This window comes from Bidens hawaiensis, unplaced genomic scaffold, assembly GCF_021521415.1.
Source record: "Bidens hawaiensis isolate Kalapana, Puna unplaced genomic scaffold, B.hawaiensis_p1.1 tig00059336_1, whole genome shotgun sequence".
In the NCBI taxonomy this organism is placed as follows: domain Eukaryota; kingdom Viridiplantae; phylum Streptophyta; class Magnoliopsida; order Asterales; family Asteraceae; genus Bidens; species Bidens hawaiensis.
This window is the reverse complement of record NW_027500706.1, coordinates 90,186-103,798: the sequence shown is the minus strand read 5'-3', so window position 1 is coordinate 103,798 and position 13,613 is coordinate 90,186. Positions and strand designations below refer to the sequence as shown.

General features: G+C 36.2%; 2 pseudogenes across 2 annotated transcripts; both read left to right on the top strand.

The window, feature by feature from the left end:
• The first annotated feature begins 973 nt into the window (after positions 1-973).
• On the top strand, positions 974-5,207 carry LOC143602677 (haloacid dehalogenase-like hydrolase domain-containing protein Sgpp pseudogene; annotated as a pseudogene). The gene is made up of 3 exons (XR_013147891.1): positions 974-1,179; positions 4,676-4,937; positions 5,030-5,207. The product of XR_013147891.1 is annotated as a haloacid dehalogenase-like hydrolase domain-containing protein Sgpp pseudogene (transcript).
• A 3,123-nt stretch (positions 5,208-8,330) lies between these two features.
• Positions 8,331-12,075, top strand: LOC143602676 (disease resistance protein Roq1-like; annotated as a pseudogene). The gene is made up of 4 exons (XR_013147890.1): positions 8,331-8,953; positions 9,648-10,735; positions 10,824-11,162; positions 11,277-12,075. The product of XR_013147890.1 is annotated as a disease resistance protein Roq1-like (transcript).
• The last annotated feature ends 1,538 nt before the right edge of the window (positions 12,076-13,613 follow it).

The window sequence follows — 13,613 nt, the reverse complement described above, 5'->3', positions numbered from 1 at the left end:
ATAAAGGCACTTTACTGGTGGTCCGAACATGAAAGCCGACATCGCCACCTACGTGAGCAAATGCTTGACTTGCGCCCGAGTCAAGATAGAATATCAGAAACCATCTGGTTTGCTGCAACAACCAGAACTTCCCATGTGGAAATGGGAACAAATTTCAATGGATTTTTATCACGGGATTACCTAAGACACCAACGGGATGCGATACCATCTGGGTGATCGTTGACCGGTTGACTAAGTCCGTGCACTCCTAGCGATTAAGGAATCGGACAAAATGGAAAGACTGACTCGCGTTTACATGAAAGAAGTAGTGTCTAGACACGGAGTGCCTGTCTCAATCATTTCTGATCGAGATTCTCGTTTCACTTCGCACTTTTGGAAGTCACTACAAAGCGCCCTAGGCACACGCCTTGATATGAGCACAGCCTACCATCCTCAGACGGATGGGCAAAGTGAACGAACTATTCAGACCTTAGAGGACATGTTGCGTGCATGCGTGTTGGATTTCGGAAAAAGTTGGGAACCCCACTTACCTTTGGTAGAGTTTTCGTATAATAACAGCTACCACGCAAGTATTAAAGCAGCGCCGTTTGAAGCACTGTACGGACGGAAGTGTCGATCACCCACTCTGCTGGGCAGAGGTGGGTGACAGCCAAATCACTGGTCCAGAACTGGTACTCGAAACTTCGGAAAAGATTGTTCAAATCCGAAATCGCATGGCAGCAGCACGAGATCGCCAAAAGAGTTACGCTGACAAGAACCGAAAACCTCTCGAATTTCAAGTAAACGATCGAGTGTTACTCAAAGTCTCACCTTGGAAAGGTGTGGTTCGCTTTGGAAAGCGAAACAAACTCAACCCACGATATGTTGGTCCTTATCGGATAACGGAACGCATTTGGTTCCAGTGGCGTACCGACTAGACTTACCAGCAGAACTCAGCGGTGTACACAACGTTTTTCACGTATCGAATTTAAAGAAATGCCTATCCGATGAAACTCAAGTAGTCCCTTTGAAGGAACTGCAAGTTGATGAACAGTTATGCTTCATTGAAGAACCAGTTGAGGTTTTGGATTGGGAAACCAAAACGCTCAAGCACAGCAAAATTCCAATTGTTAAAGTTCATTGGAACTCGAGACGTGGACCGGAGTTCACGTGGGAACGCGAGAATCAAATGATGAAAAAGTATCCTCACCTTTTTGAAGGGCTGACCAAACACAGAAAACCGCGAAACCCAGCAAACCGTCAGAAATCACCGGAAGTATGAATTAAATTTCGGGACGAAATTTCTTTCTACTAGGGGATGATATGACAAACTGAAATTTTTCTTACTTTTTCAGACACACATCACGACTTGACTCAAATTTTCGGGACGAAAATTCTTTTAACATGGGAATGATGTGACAATCGTCAATTTCAGGTTAACTCCGTTAACGCAACTCCGTCAATTCAAACTTTAGATTTATGGAATCTATAACGCAAACTTCATTACATTTAAACTAGGGTTTAAATGACGCTTAACACTTACTACATGTGTAGTAGTCTTTCGGGATTTGCACCGAAACGCAAACGATTGATGAATAAATGAAACACACTAAAACACTAATGATGTGATAATTATGTGTTAGGATTATGTTTTATGTGATAATATTATTGTCATGTTAATTTAATGTGCAAGTTATGATAGAATGTTCTAGAAAAAGGAAATACTTAATGTTAACTTAAGGTGCAAGTTATGATAGAATGTTCTAGAAAAAGTAATACTTAGGAGTTGAGGGGCCAAGGTGTAACATATTAGTCTATAAATACATGATAACCTAACCCTAACTCCCATCCCTTTTCCCTAACCCCAAATCAGCCAGCCATCCCCTCTCCCCTCTCCTTGTGATCGATCAATATACACACACACACACTCAAGATCTTTCAAGTTTGATTGAAGATTAAGGTGCTAGGAAGGTATAAACAACTATTCTATGCATCCTCTATGTTTAATTGTTAGTTTTATTGGGTGTAATTGATATGCATGGATATTGTTTATGGAGTCTAGAGTGTTATGTGAATGCATGATAGTTCATAGATTGTTAAATTGTTGAGTTTGGATGCAAACAGTTTCTGGACAGATTGTGTTGTTGATGTTTGAATGAATGTAACGGGATGTTAAAGTGGAATTTGATTGAGATAATTGATATTAAAGTAAACTAGGTTGAGTCTAGTTTCTAAAGAATATAAATTTGTAATTTTTAGACGTGTGAAAGTTAACTTTTATGATTTTACAAAAACGTGGTGCAAAGCTGAATTGTTAGACCTGCTGTTAGGTTGTTTTGTAAATGTTATATCTCATAATCTAAGAGGCCAATTTGTTGGTTCCACTTCTGGAAGTTTACTTATTGAGTTAGGAACCTAACCCAAGTGGTCTTGCATTATTGGATTTTTCGTTTAACGGGAATTGCAAATAACATTCTGTTGCGCATGAATCTGACTGAATGAGTTGCTGTAGTGTTTTGATCATTATGAGAAATCTATGTGGAATAAAAATAAAATAAAATATGTTCTGGAAACCTAAGACATGTATGCTTCAGTGATGATTTTTGGTGAATTAATTGAGATGTTATGATCGGTGAAATAGTACAATCTTTCAAGTAGAAATTTTGTCTCGATGAAATTAGCTGCTGATTGTTGTGAAATTGCATGAAATATGATAGTTGTTAATTGATTGTCATAAATTGACCAAGATGCCCTTGTGGAGGGTAATTGCTAATTAATTGTCGTATTTTGACTAAATTGCCTTTACGGGGAGTATTTGCTAGTGATGTACATTGTTTATACATGACACAAATGTAATTGCTCACACACGTATTGTATCACAAGTGTACTTGTTTAAGTCACACACGATCCACAAAACGAAACACGATACATGTTATGTGCATAGGTATTATGTGCCGAGTCTAGAGACTCGTTAAACGTTCCGAAACTTAGAAAATCTCTTTGTTAATTTAGAACGCTAGAGAGAGTTCTACGACGCGCATCACTTGGTGATCTAATTTGGGAAATTCTTCGCAAACAGTGAGTTTCACTTACCCCACTCTTAAACTGTTTTCAAACGTTTTTCACTTGGGGGAGATAACATACTCCGATAAACATATTTTCTGAGATAAACGCATATGAAAGATTTTGTTATAAATTATATATCACTTGTAAAGGCTAAGCGGCATACGTAACATTTGAAGTCCCACACATCGGACCGGTTAATATTTGGAATAGCGAGTCACTTTTGGGTAGTACTACTGGGTTTGACAAACCCCACCCGACGCTAAGCTCAACTGGAGGTTGAGTGGGTGTAATTTTGGCTAACACTTACCATGGTCTGGGTTGACCTGGTGACGGGCACTTGATAAACAGTCAGCTTCGGTCTCGAACCACTTAGCGATACTTGTTGTATAGATTAGCTACCTATCGATATATAATTTGACATAACACTATCTGGTAATGCAAAACGCTTAAACGCCGTAACGTGGTTACGCAAAACGCTTAAACGCCGTAACGTGGTTACGCAAAACGCTTAAACGCCGTAACGTGGTTACGCAAAACGCTTAAACGCCGTAACGTGGTTACACAAAACGCTTAAACGCCGTAACGTGGTTACGCAAGACACTTAACGTAAAACGCTGAACGCAAACGCTAAACGATTTATTTTTATATAACTTGTGAACTCACCAACCTCGTGTTGACCCTTTTAGTATGTTATTCTCAGGTAGCCGAGGCGGGCGCGCGGTCTAGGAACATGCATTGTTTGAATCATCTTTATTTATATGGTTTACGCTTCCGCACTTATTTGCATTTAAACGTTTTTATGGTTTGATTATAATTAATGATTCCGATCCTGTTAGTTCACACCCTCTGACGGTAAAACTCCGTTAGTGGATTTTGAGGGTGTGACAAGCTTGCTTTGACTTACGAGAGCTCAAGCTCGAGCTCGGTTCATTACTCATGTTTCAAGCTCAAGCCCGGCTTGTGCGCAGCTTGTTTGTTATTATTTTTAATTATTTGTGTTATTGAGAAAACCTTAACGAGCCTAAAGCTCGGCTCTGCAGTGTGAAATAAATACATAGAAGTTCAAAAAAGTTAAAACTCAAAACTACGCTAGGCCCGTTAAGGCTCGACAAACCTAAACGATCTTCCCATACGAGGCTTGAGCTTTGGCTCGATAACTAAACGAGCTTTTATTTGACGCTCGGGCTCGGCTCATTTCGAGTTTTTTTTATTTATTTGATCACGAGTAGCTCACGTGCGTCTCTGCTCGTCTGCACCCCTAGTAGTTTGTATCATTATTTAAGTAAAAGCTAGTAAGTTTGCCCTTCAAAGATAAAATCTATAAAAACTAAAAAAAGATATGTTCTTTGACATAAAGTTCTGAGTAACTCTTGTTAAAAATTTTAATATTAATCGTGTTAAAAGGGCCCATGTTTGTGTTTGAGGAAATGAAACCTTTAATTAATCGTGCGAGTTGGTGTTTAATACTTCTGTCAATCGTGTCTGGCCCGCTTAACACATTCAGACCTGATTTGCTGTCCCGTTGAGGTAAAACATGATGCCTTTTAAAGTTATAATCTTTATTGTACTGTTATTCAAGTAATTTTGACCTTAAAATGTAACGTTTTAATTCTTGTCTAAAAACAAACAGATTGGCAGCCGAACAATTGGAACCTATAAGCGGCTTAAACGATGTATGCAAATGGGTAGAAGATCTTGGCCTGAAACGGGCTGCGGTTACAAACGCTCCAAAATCAAATGCTGAGTTGCTGATTTCAATGCTTAAACTACAAGATTTCTTTGAAGTGATAGTTTTAGTTGAAGAATGTGCAAGGCCAAAACCTTTTCCTGATCCGTACCTTAAGGCTCTAAATGCACTTAAATTTTCCCCAAATCACGCATTTGTGTTTGAGGTATGAACTCAACTCAATCATCTGTTAAAATAACCAACTGTTTCAATACGTATGCCGTGTGTTTCATGTGCAACTTTTTGTGTGTTGCTTAGGATTCTGTTTCGGGATTAAAAGCAGCTAATGGAGCCGGGATGGCGGCTGTTGGTATGGCTACTAGAAACCCTGAACAAATGCTACTAGACGCAGGGCATGCTTGTTATCAAGGATTATAACGACCCTAAGTTATGGGAAAATCTACAAGAGATGGTACAACAAAAGTCGCCTATTTGATCCAACTATGACAGCAAAGTGTGTCAAAAGTTTGTAGATTAGTTGGTTCTTGAAATTTAATAACCATCGCTTTCACTAAATTGCATTATTTTTTAAAACATTTCATGCATATGTTTTTTATTTTTCTGAAAAATATATACATGTGATTAAGAACAATAAGAGGATCTGAATTTGGGTTTTTGATTGATAATTTGTTGGTGCCACTCAATATTGTCAATCACGTGATCTTTCTTTAAGAGTAAAAAAATAAAAAAAGGAGCAGATCTTTTTTTTAACGACCAACGAAACTTATATGATAAATCAAAATAGCTGCTAGGTTGGCAATCCCCATAACACCTTAAAAAGAAATGATTCTACATGATGAGAGAATGCAATTATAGCTTAAAAGGTAAGTTAGAAGATAGAATGGCAACATTAATCGACTCATGAGAGAAATTTAAGAAAAGTCCGAGATAATTAAACGAAAGAAAGAAAAGGAAAAGAATCATTTCCTTTCTCTTTTTTTTCATTTCCTTTCGTTTTCTTCACTAACTTTCTTTCCATCCAAATAAAACCTTCCATTTTACCCTTACTTTTCCTATCAATTCCTACCCTTTCTTTCCTCTAATGAAACTCGGAAACACACATTTCCTATTTCCTTCCCTTTCCATCCTTAAATGAAACTCGGGAACACAACCAATCTTATTTCGTACATTTTCCTTTCTTTTCTTTCCCTAAATGATACTCAGGAACACATCATAAAGACAATATAGAGGAATTTGGTGGATGACAACATTATCGATTCATGTTGTATGTATATGTTATGGAACACCAGCTTATGGCCTTAAAACCAATAAAAGTAGACACTTATTGGTATAACATATAACTAGATGACATAGAATCATTGAGAGAGTTTGTTTCAATTTTCAGAAGGTATATATCTTTATAAAACAATATCACATTGCATGATAGATAAAAAAAAGTATACAAAGTATTGAGAAGAAAAAATAGGCAATGCATCAACCAAGTAATCAAGCATATGACCAATTAACCATGTCAATCAGCCAATACATAATTGTATATCATTGACTTGTAGTTGTGCATCAACCAGCTAAATAATCCCTAAATTTTGATAATGATGTAATATAAATTTCTTATTTCTTATATCGTAACCTATAATGAATATAAATTTTGCTATAGCAAATTCTGGTACCATAACTAATCAAACCCATATCGATCGAATATTAGTTTCTCTGCCGCAACGCACGACAATTCCACTAGTCTAATAAGTTACAGACTTCTTGTGTTAGCTAATTAATATGAATCAAATTATGTTTAATTTTTTTATTTAACATGTCACTTATTTCTGTCAGGGCTGGGGTGCTTTATTAGTTGATTATGGATGGGAGATGGTTGGGTGGGTCAGTGATCCGTTAATGATCCAAATTGACTGTTAAAAAAAATATGCAACGGGGCCTTCTGGTTTAATGACATGGAGTGATAGTTAAGGCTTGGTATCTTTGAGGTATCAGGTTCGAAGTCTGACCTGGGGGGATTTTAGGGTTTCATCTTGATGGTGTTCATGGGGAGTCAAGACTGAAAAGTCAAAATCAGTATGGACGGTTGACATGCCATTTCTGAAAGCTCGCTTGGGTATTGAGGTAGTTCCAAACGTTGTTGAAAAAATTAGCTACGTAGAAAACCAATCCTTCCAAAGCCACATTTCAATTTTCTTTTATTAAAACCACACAAATATAAGAAATAAAAGGAACTAGAAATATATATAATTTTAGGAATTTAAAATAAAACAATATATAACTTTAACACATTCCAAAACTTATTACATCATTCATAAATCATGATTCATCCTATTGACCCATTCCATTATGTGTAATATCATAGTTTATAGAAAGATACTTTGAAAAGTAAACCCAAAACAAAGAGGGATATGGCACATATACAATCCAAGTTGTTGCATGTGGTTTTCGTGACCGGGCGACTTTTAAAAGTAAACTCAAAACAAATAGATAGGCCCATTTAGATCAATGTTGCTGTCTGTGGCTTTCGTGAAAATTATATTGCTATTTAATTTCGTTACTTGGATTGTTTGTACTTAATTTCAAGGAATTTAAATTTATTACTTAAAAAGAAAAGAGTTAATTACACGAAAGTTTTATGTGGTATGTTTCAATAATGGATTGGATGACTTGAGTCCCTACTATACCAATAAATTATAAATGAGTATTTTAGATTATTTTTTAGTTACATATTCCATAAATTAACTAAGTAATTGAAGAGTTCAATTCAATCATCACTAATTTAAGATGGTTTATTGGATTATAATAGTCCCTATTGACTGGTATTGGCCGATAATAATCTCTATTCATTTTATCACCACTGGCGGTCCCAAATTTAAAAAAGTTGGCCCCCAATGGTCCGCCGTTAAAAATAACTTAACGGCGTTATACTTTTTTCCGAATTTCAAACTAATGCTTTAGATTTTTTGATCAGAAGGAGGATACAAGTCGATTGATGTAAAACTTAACTCGAAACCATTTAAGATATACTGTATTGATAAAACCTATTAAATAAAGATATAAATGGACTTTTGTTTAATATTTTTATATATCAAGTCATTAATTTCTATCCTGCCTAGGGTGTTTTAATATGATGTATGAACTACAAAACTTCATTCCATTCCATTAAAATTAGAAGACTTTGATAAGTAAACCTAAATTAATCAAAGAGAGATGCCCCACTAAGGATCCAAGTTGTTGCATGTGTGTTTCTTGACCTTATTGTGGCTTTGAAAAGTAAACCCAAATTAAAGAGACAGGCCCCATTTTGATCCAAGTTGCTGATTGTGGGTTTCGTGGAAATTATATTGCTTGGACTGTTTGTACTTAATTTTGAGGATGATGTTTACGTGTTGCCCGTGGGTTTCGTGACCTTATTATGGCTTTGAAAAGTAAACCCAAGTTAAAGAGATAGGTCCCATAATTCGTTTATGATCCAAGTAGCTAGCGACGTAACTTGTTACTCATTTATCTTCATATGTAATGATGATGTGTAAGTGCAATGAAACTAACTATTTCTGTTTGTTTTTATTCAAGTCTGATTTAATTCCACAGAATACATTATCTCCTTGTGCGTGGTTTACACGTTGCCCAGCCTTATCTTAATATGCATTCTGCACTTTAAACATTCATTCCATCCTATTTTCTTTGCAACCATCTGGTGAAAATTTCTTCAAAAAATATTTGACCTTTTAGGATCTGCCTTCGATCAATGGCTTCTTCAAGTTCACATGGTCACAACAAAATCTACAAGTATAATGTGTTTCTGAGCTTCCGTGGTGAAGACACACGCAAGACCTTTGTTGATCATCTTTATGCAGCACTTGATCGACAAGGTATTTACACCTTCAAGGATGACGAGAGACTCGAGAGAGGAAAAGAGATCAATGATGGGCTCTTACAAGCCATCGAAGATTCCAGATTCTACATTATTGTTTTTTCCAAACGCTACGCATCTTCATCATGGTGCTTAAAGGAGCTTCTGAAGATCATGGAGTGCATTAAGACGGGCGGGCATATTGCTTTCCCAGTGTTCTACGATGTGGATCCCTCTGAAGTCCGAAAACAAATTGGATCAGTTGAGGAAGCCCTTTCTGTACATAAGAATGAATCAGAGGTTGGAAAATGGAGAGAGGCTCTTAAAGGAGCAGCCGATTTGTCTGGTTGGGATGTAAAGCAGACTGCGAATGGGTAATTCTTCATTATATCTCTACTATGGCATCTCATGTTCTATTGTCAAATTCTAATCTAAAAATGAAATATATTATACTTGTTTTCCAATTTGTATGGATAATGCCATGCAAACGGACGGCCAGGTCGGCCGATCAGGTTGGGTCAAAACGCTGATTTACAAAAGTATAACTAGCTTTGGTTCTAGTGAAAATTGTTTGGACTAAAGTCAGTTTGGCTGAAATTTGTCGTTTTATAATTTAAGTATCAAACTAGGTTCTCGGGCCACATGTTTTTATGTTCTTTTATGGTGACTACTATACGCGGTGGAGACCCTAGCAGAGGAGGCAGAAACTACCGGTATTACGGGCGGTGATAATGGTTGTGATTGCAGCAGCGGTGCAGGTAGTGGTGACAGAGAAGGCAACAACAACGACCGTGGTGGTGATGGTGATGGTGTAGGCAACGTTAGTGGTTGCTCGCCCTGACCACCCATTTTGATTTAGCAAGTGTTTATAGGCTACCCATTCTAACCCTTTGTATAATTCGTCTAGACCCAATTGAAACCATATAAAATTTCCTTTTTACCGTAATCAACCCATTTATAGATTATAGGATCATAATCGGCAGGCTTAGCATGTATAAAGGTGAAAATAACTATTCATGTGGTTTCTCGATCAAGCAAGCTAATTGAATCTTCTTTTTTCATCTACAGGCATGAAGCTAAAGTCATAGAAAAGATTGTTAAGCGGGTTTCACTCGAGTTACGTCCCTTTGTTATGTGCGTTGATGAAAATTTAATAGGCATGGAACAAAGGATGCTAGAACTCGATTCGTATTTAAAGATCGATTTGAAAGATGTTCGAATTGTAGGGATCAAGGGCATTGGAGGTGCCGGGAAGACAACTTTAGCCCGAGCCATTTTTGATAAAATATCCATTTGTTTTGAAGGGGGGAAATTCAAAATCCCCTTTGTTTGGTTTGAAGATGTTGCAAGAACAAATCCTTAGAGATGTATTAAAAGATAAAGACATTACTGTAAGTGGTGTTTATGAAGGGAAAAACTTAATGAGAAATAGGTTGTCTGGTAAAAAAATTCTTATTGTTCTTGATGATGTGGATCATAGAGACCAGCTTGAGATGTTAGTTGGTGACCCTTCTTGGTTCAAGTCAGGAAGTAGAATTATAATTACAACTAGATATGAAAAGGTGCTTAAAGAACATAACGTGAAATTGATTCATGATGTCAATCTTTTATCAGAAGAGGAAGCAATTCGCCTCTTCTGTAGGCATGCATTTGGGAAAGATATTCCAACTCAAGGGTATGAAAAGCATACACGTGAAGTTGTAAGTTGTGTTGTCGGTCTTCCATTGACCATCAAAGTTTTGGGTTCAGAACTATGTGGTAAAAATGAAATGCAATGGACCTTTACACTTGAGAGACTCAAAACAATTCCATCGAAGGAGACTCTTCAAATATTGGAGCTAAGTTATGAAAGCCTAGAGGATGAACACAAGGAAATATTCCTATATGTGGCATGCTTCCTTCGAGGATGGCAGAAAGACAATGCAATAAGTATGCTTGAATGTTGTGGACTTTATGCTAAAGATGGTTTAGGAGTTCTTGAGCAAAAATCTCTGATCGTAACTTTCAAAAGACGTTATGGTGTAATCATAGACATGCATGACCATATAGAAGAAATAGGTAAGAGTACTGCAGGTCGTGAGCATTTGGATGAGCCGCGCAAGCATAGCCGATTATGGATTCAAGAGGAAATCGAACATATCTTGGTTGATAACTCAGTAAGAGTCCATTTTATTTGTAAGGTGGAGATGAAACAAGTTTTTCATCGGTTATAACACATCTTTTATGATTGTTCGTGAATTCCAGGGTGGTAAAGCAGCAAGATGTATAGATCTAATATTTACTCCTAGTATTTATTTGGAAGGTCTTGGAAACATGACGAATCTTAGATGCCTTATTGTAAACAACATAAGTTTCAAGAAGAAAGCTGAAGATCGTGTGAAGATTGATGAAGCTCGCCCACGCTTTCCATATTCGCTACAATATCTGTATTGGTCCAAATACCCTCACCTTCCAAATTCATTACGATATTTGTATTGGTATGGGTACCCTCATCGGTGTTTACCCAAAACGTTTGAAGCAAATAATTTTGTTGCACTTGAAATGTTTGGAAGCAAAATCAAACAACTTTGGGAAAAGGGAAAGGTAGTATGATTGGTTGGTTGTTATTTAATGGTATATATGTATATCTATTAGCCGGTTATCACAACAACATATGTTTATCTTTTTTTTGGGTTCTCTTTTCATCTTGTAATATAGGTCATGGAGAAGCTCAAATTCCTTGATTTGAGTTTTACCGAGTTGAGGAGCCTTGACATTGGCCTTACGCCCAATCTCGAGAGGATAAATCTTGAAAGTTGTTCTGATTTGGAAAAACTTGACGTGCATGGTGGATGTCTAAAAAGCCTTGTCCACTTAAACTTAAATAAGTGCTTTAAATTGAAAACTATATCTTTTATCGAGCAGTTGAAATCAGTTGAGGTTCTTTATATAAGGGAATTATGTGTTGAGGGAATTACCTGATTATATATTCACAGGGCACTCCAGCAATAGTTTACTAGAGCTGGATCTTTCACGTAATAGCGATATAAAAGAAATACCTTCATCAATAGGAAATCTTCATAAGCTTGTCTCTCTAGATCTCGCTCATTGCGGTAGACTTAAGGGTCTTCCAGGAAGCATTTGTAGTCTACGACATTTGAGAACTCTTAACCTTTGTTTAAGTCGAATAGAGGAATTGCCAGAGGACCTTGGCCAATTGGAATGTTTAGAACGCCTAGATTTAACTTGGACAAACGTTAAACATCTCCCTGATAGCATTTGTAAGTTGAAATCTCTGAAAACCCTAATTATTCAATGGTGTGATAGTCTTGAGAAATTGCCAGACGAATTGGGTAATGTAGGATGTTTACAGTTGTTAGATATTAGGAGGACTGGCATAACTCATCTTCCACACAGCATTTCTTTGTTGAACATAAACAGATCTGAATCGAAAGATGAACCATCTGAAAATCTGATTTGGAAGATGAAGTTACACTTCGAGCATATAATCCATTAAAAGGTACTCTCTCTTTCAGCTAGTTACCTTTGTGTTTGATATTTGAAATTACTATGATTATCGATAACTCTAATGTAAATGGATAAATACGAATAAAACTAGTGTAACAGAATTTTGACTTTGCCTGTTATCTTGTATTGAAATTAACACGTTGGAATTTGGATTGCTAGGGGCTTGCATAGGTGGGTTTGGTTCGGTTTTGGGCTAAATCCGAACAAAAATCAAAGTATCAATATTTGAGTTTTTCAAAACTGATTGGTTTCAGTTTTTCGGTTATTGGTTTGGGTTCGGTCCGGTTTTAGTTTTTTCGCGTTAACCAAAAAATAATAAATTTTGGCCTATGTTTTTTGTTAGTTAGTTGATTATTATACATCTCGACCAAAACTTTTGGGTTAACTATCTATTAGTTTGGTTTGGATCCGTTTTTTCGGTTTTAACTACATGCAAACACAGAAACCGAATCAAGAGTTTGGTTTTTTAAGAAAACATAAAACCAGACCGTCTTAGCTTGCTTCATTTTGGTTATTCGGGTTTGGTCTTTCCATTTTTTTCCCTTTTTTGGATTCATGCACACCCTATTGGATTCAAGTACTTTAGCCTTATTTTGTTTTCAATATTTGAAATTGATATGATTATGGATAACTTTAATGTAAATAATTGGATAAATACAAATAAAGGTAGTGAAAACGTTATACATCAGAATTTTGACTGACAGTCATCTTGTATTGAATTAGCACATTGGATAGTTCTAGGGATGTGCTTGGGTCGGTTCGGTTCGGTGTTGGACGTCTAAAACTGGACAAAAAACCAAAGTGTCGGTTTTTGAGACCGGTTTAGGTTTTTCAGTTTGGTTTGGGTTCGATTCAGTTTTACTTTTCTGGTTAGCTAGAAATAATGAATTTGGGCCTAAGTTTTTTTGTTAGTTAATAACTAACTGATTATTGTATATTTGGGCTAAAACATTTGGGTTAACTATATATTAAACTATTATAAATTATTTAAATTTTAAAATAAATCTATTAGTTTGGTTTAGTCCCGTTCCGTTTTTTCAGTTTTAGTTACATGCAAAACCAAAACGAATCAAGAGTTCGATCTAACAGTCGGTTTCTGATTCAGTTTGGTTATTTTGGTTGGTCTTTCCGGTTTTTTTCATTTTTGGATCCAATTTTTTGGATACAAATACTAATTGTTCAAAGTTATTTTAATTTTCTTATTTTTAGCTGACATCAGGGGCATTTTTGTAAATATATATGCAATCGATCTGAATTTGTAACATGTTACTTGTGCTTCTGATGTTGCTGAACTGATCACAGATCACCTGCGTCTACGTTTAAGAATTCAAAGTTGACCTTTCTGCGTCTACGTTTAAGAATTCAAAGGTTGACCAAAGGTCAATTGTCAATTGATGAACCCTTAATATTAAACCATCCTTTTATACATAACATATCTGTTATATTTAAACTAGTGAACACAGTTTGACTATTATGGAAAGTCAAACTACTGTGATTTTCTTTGAATTTAATCTAATTACAAACATT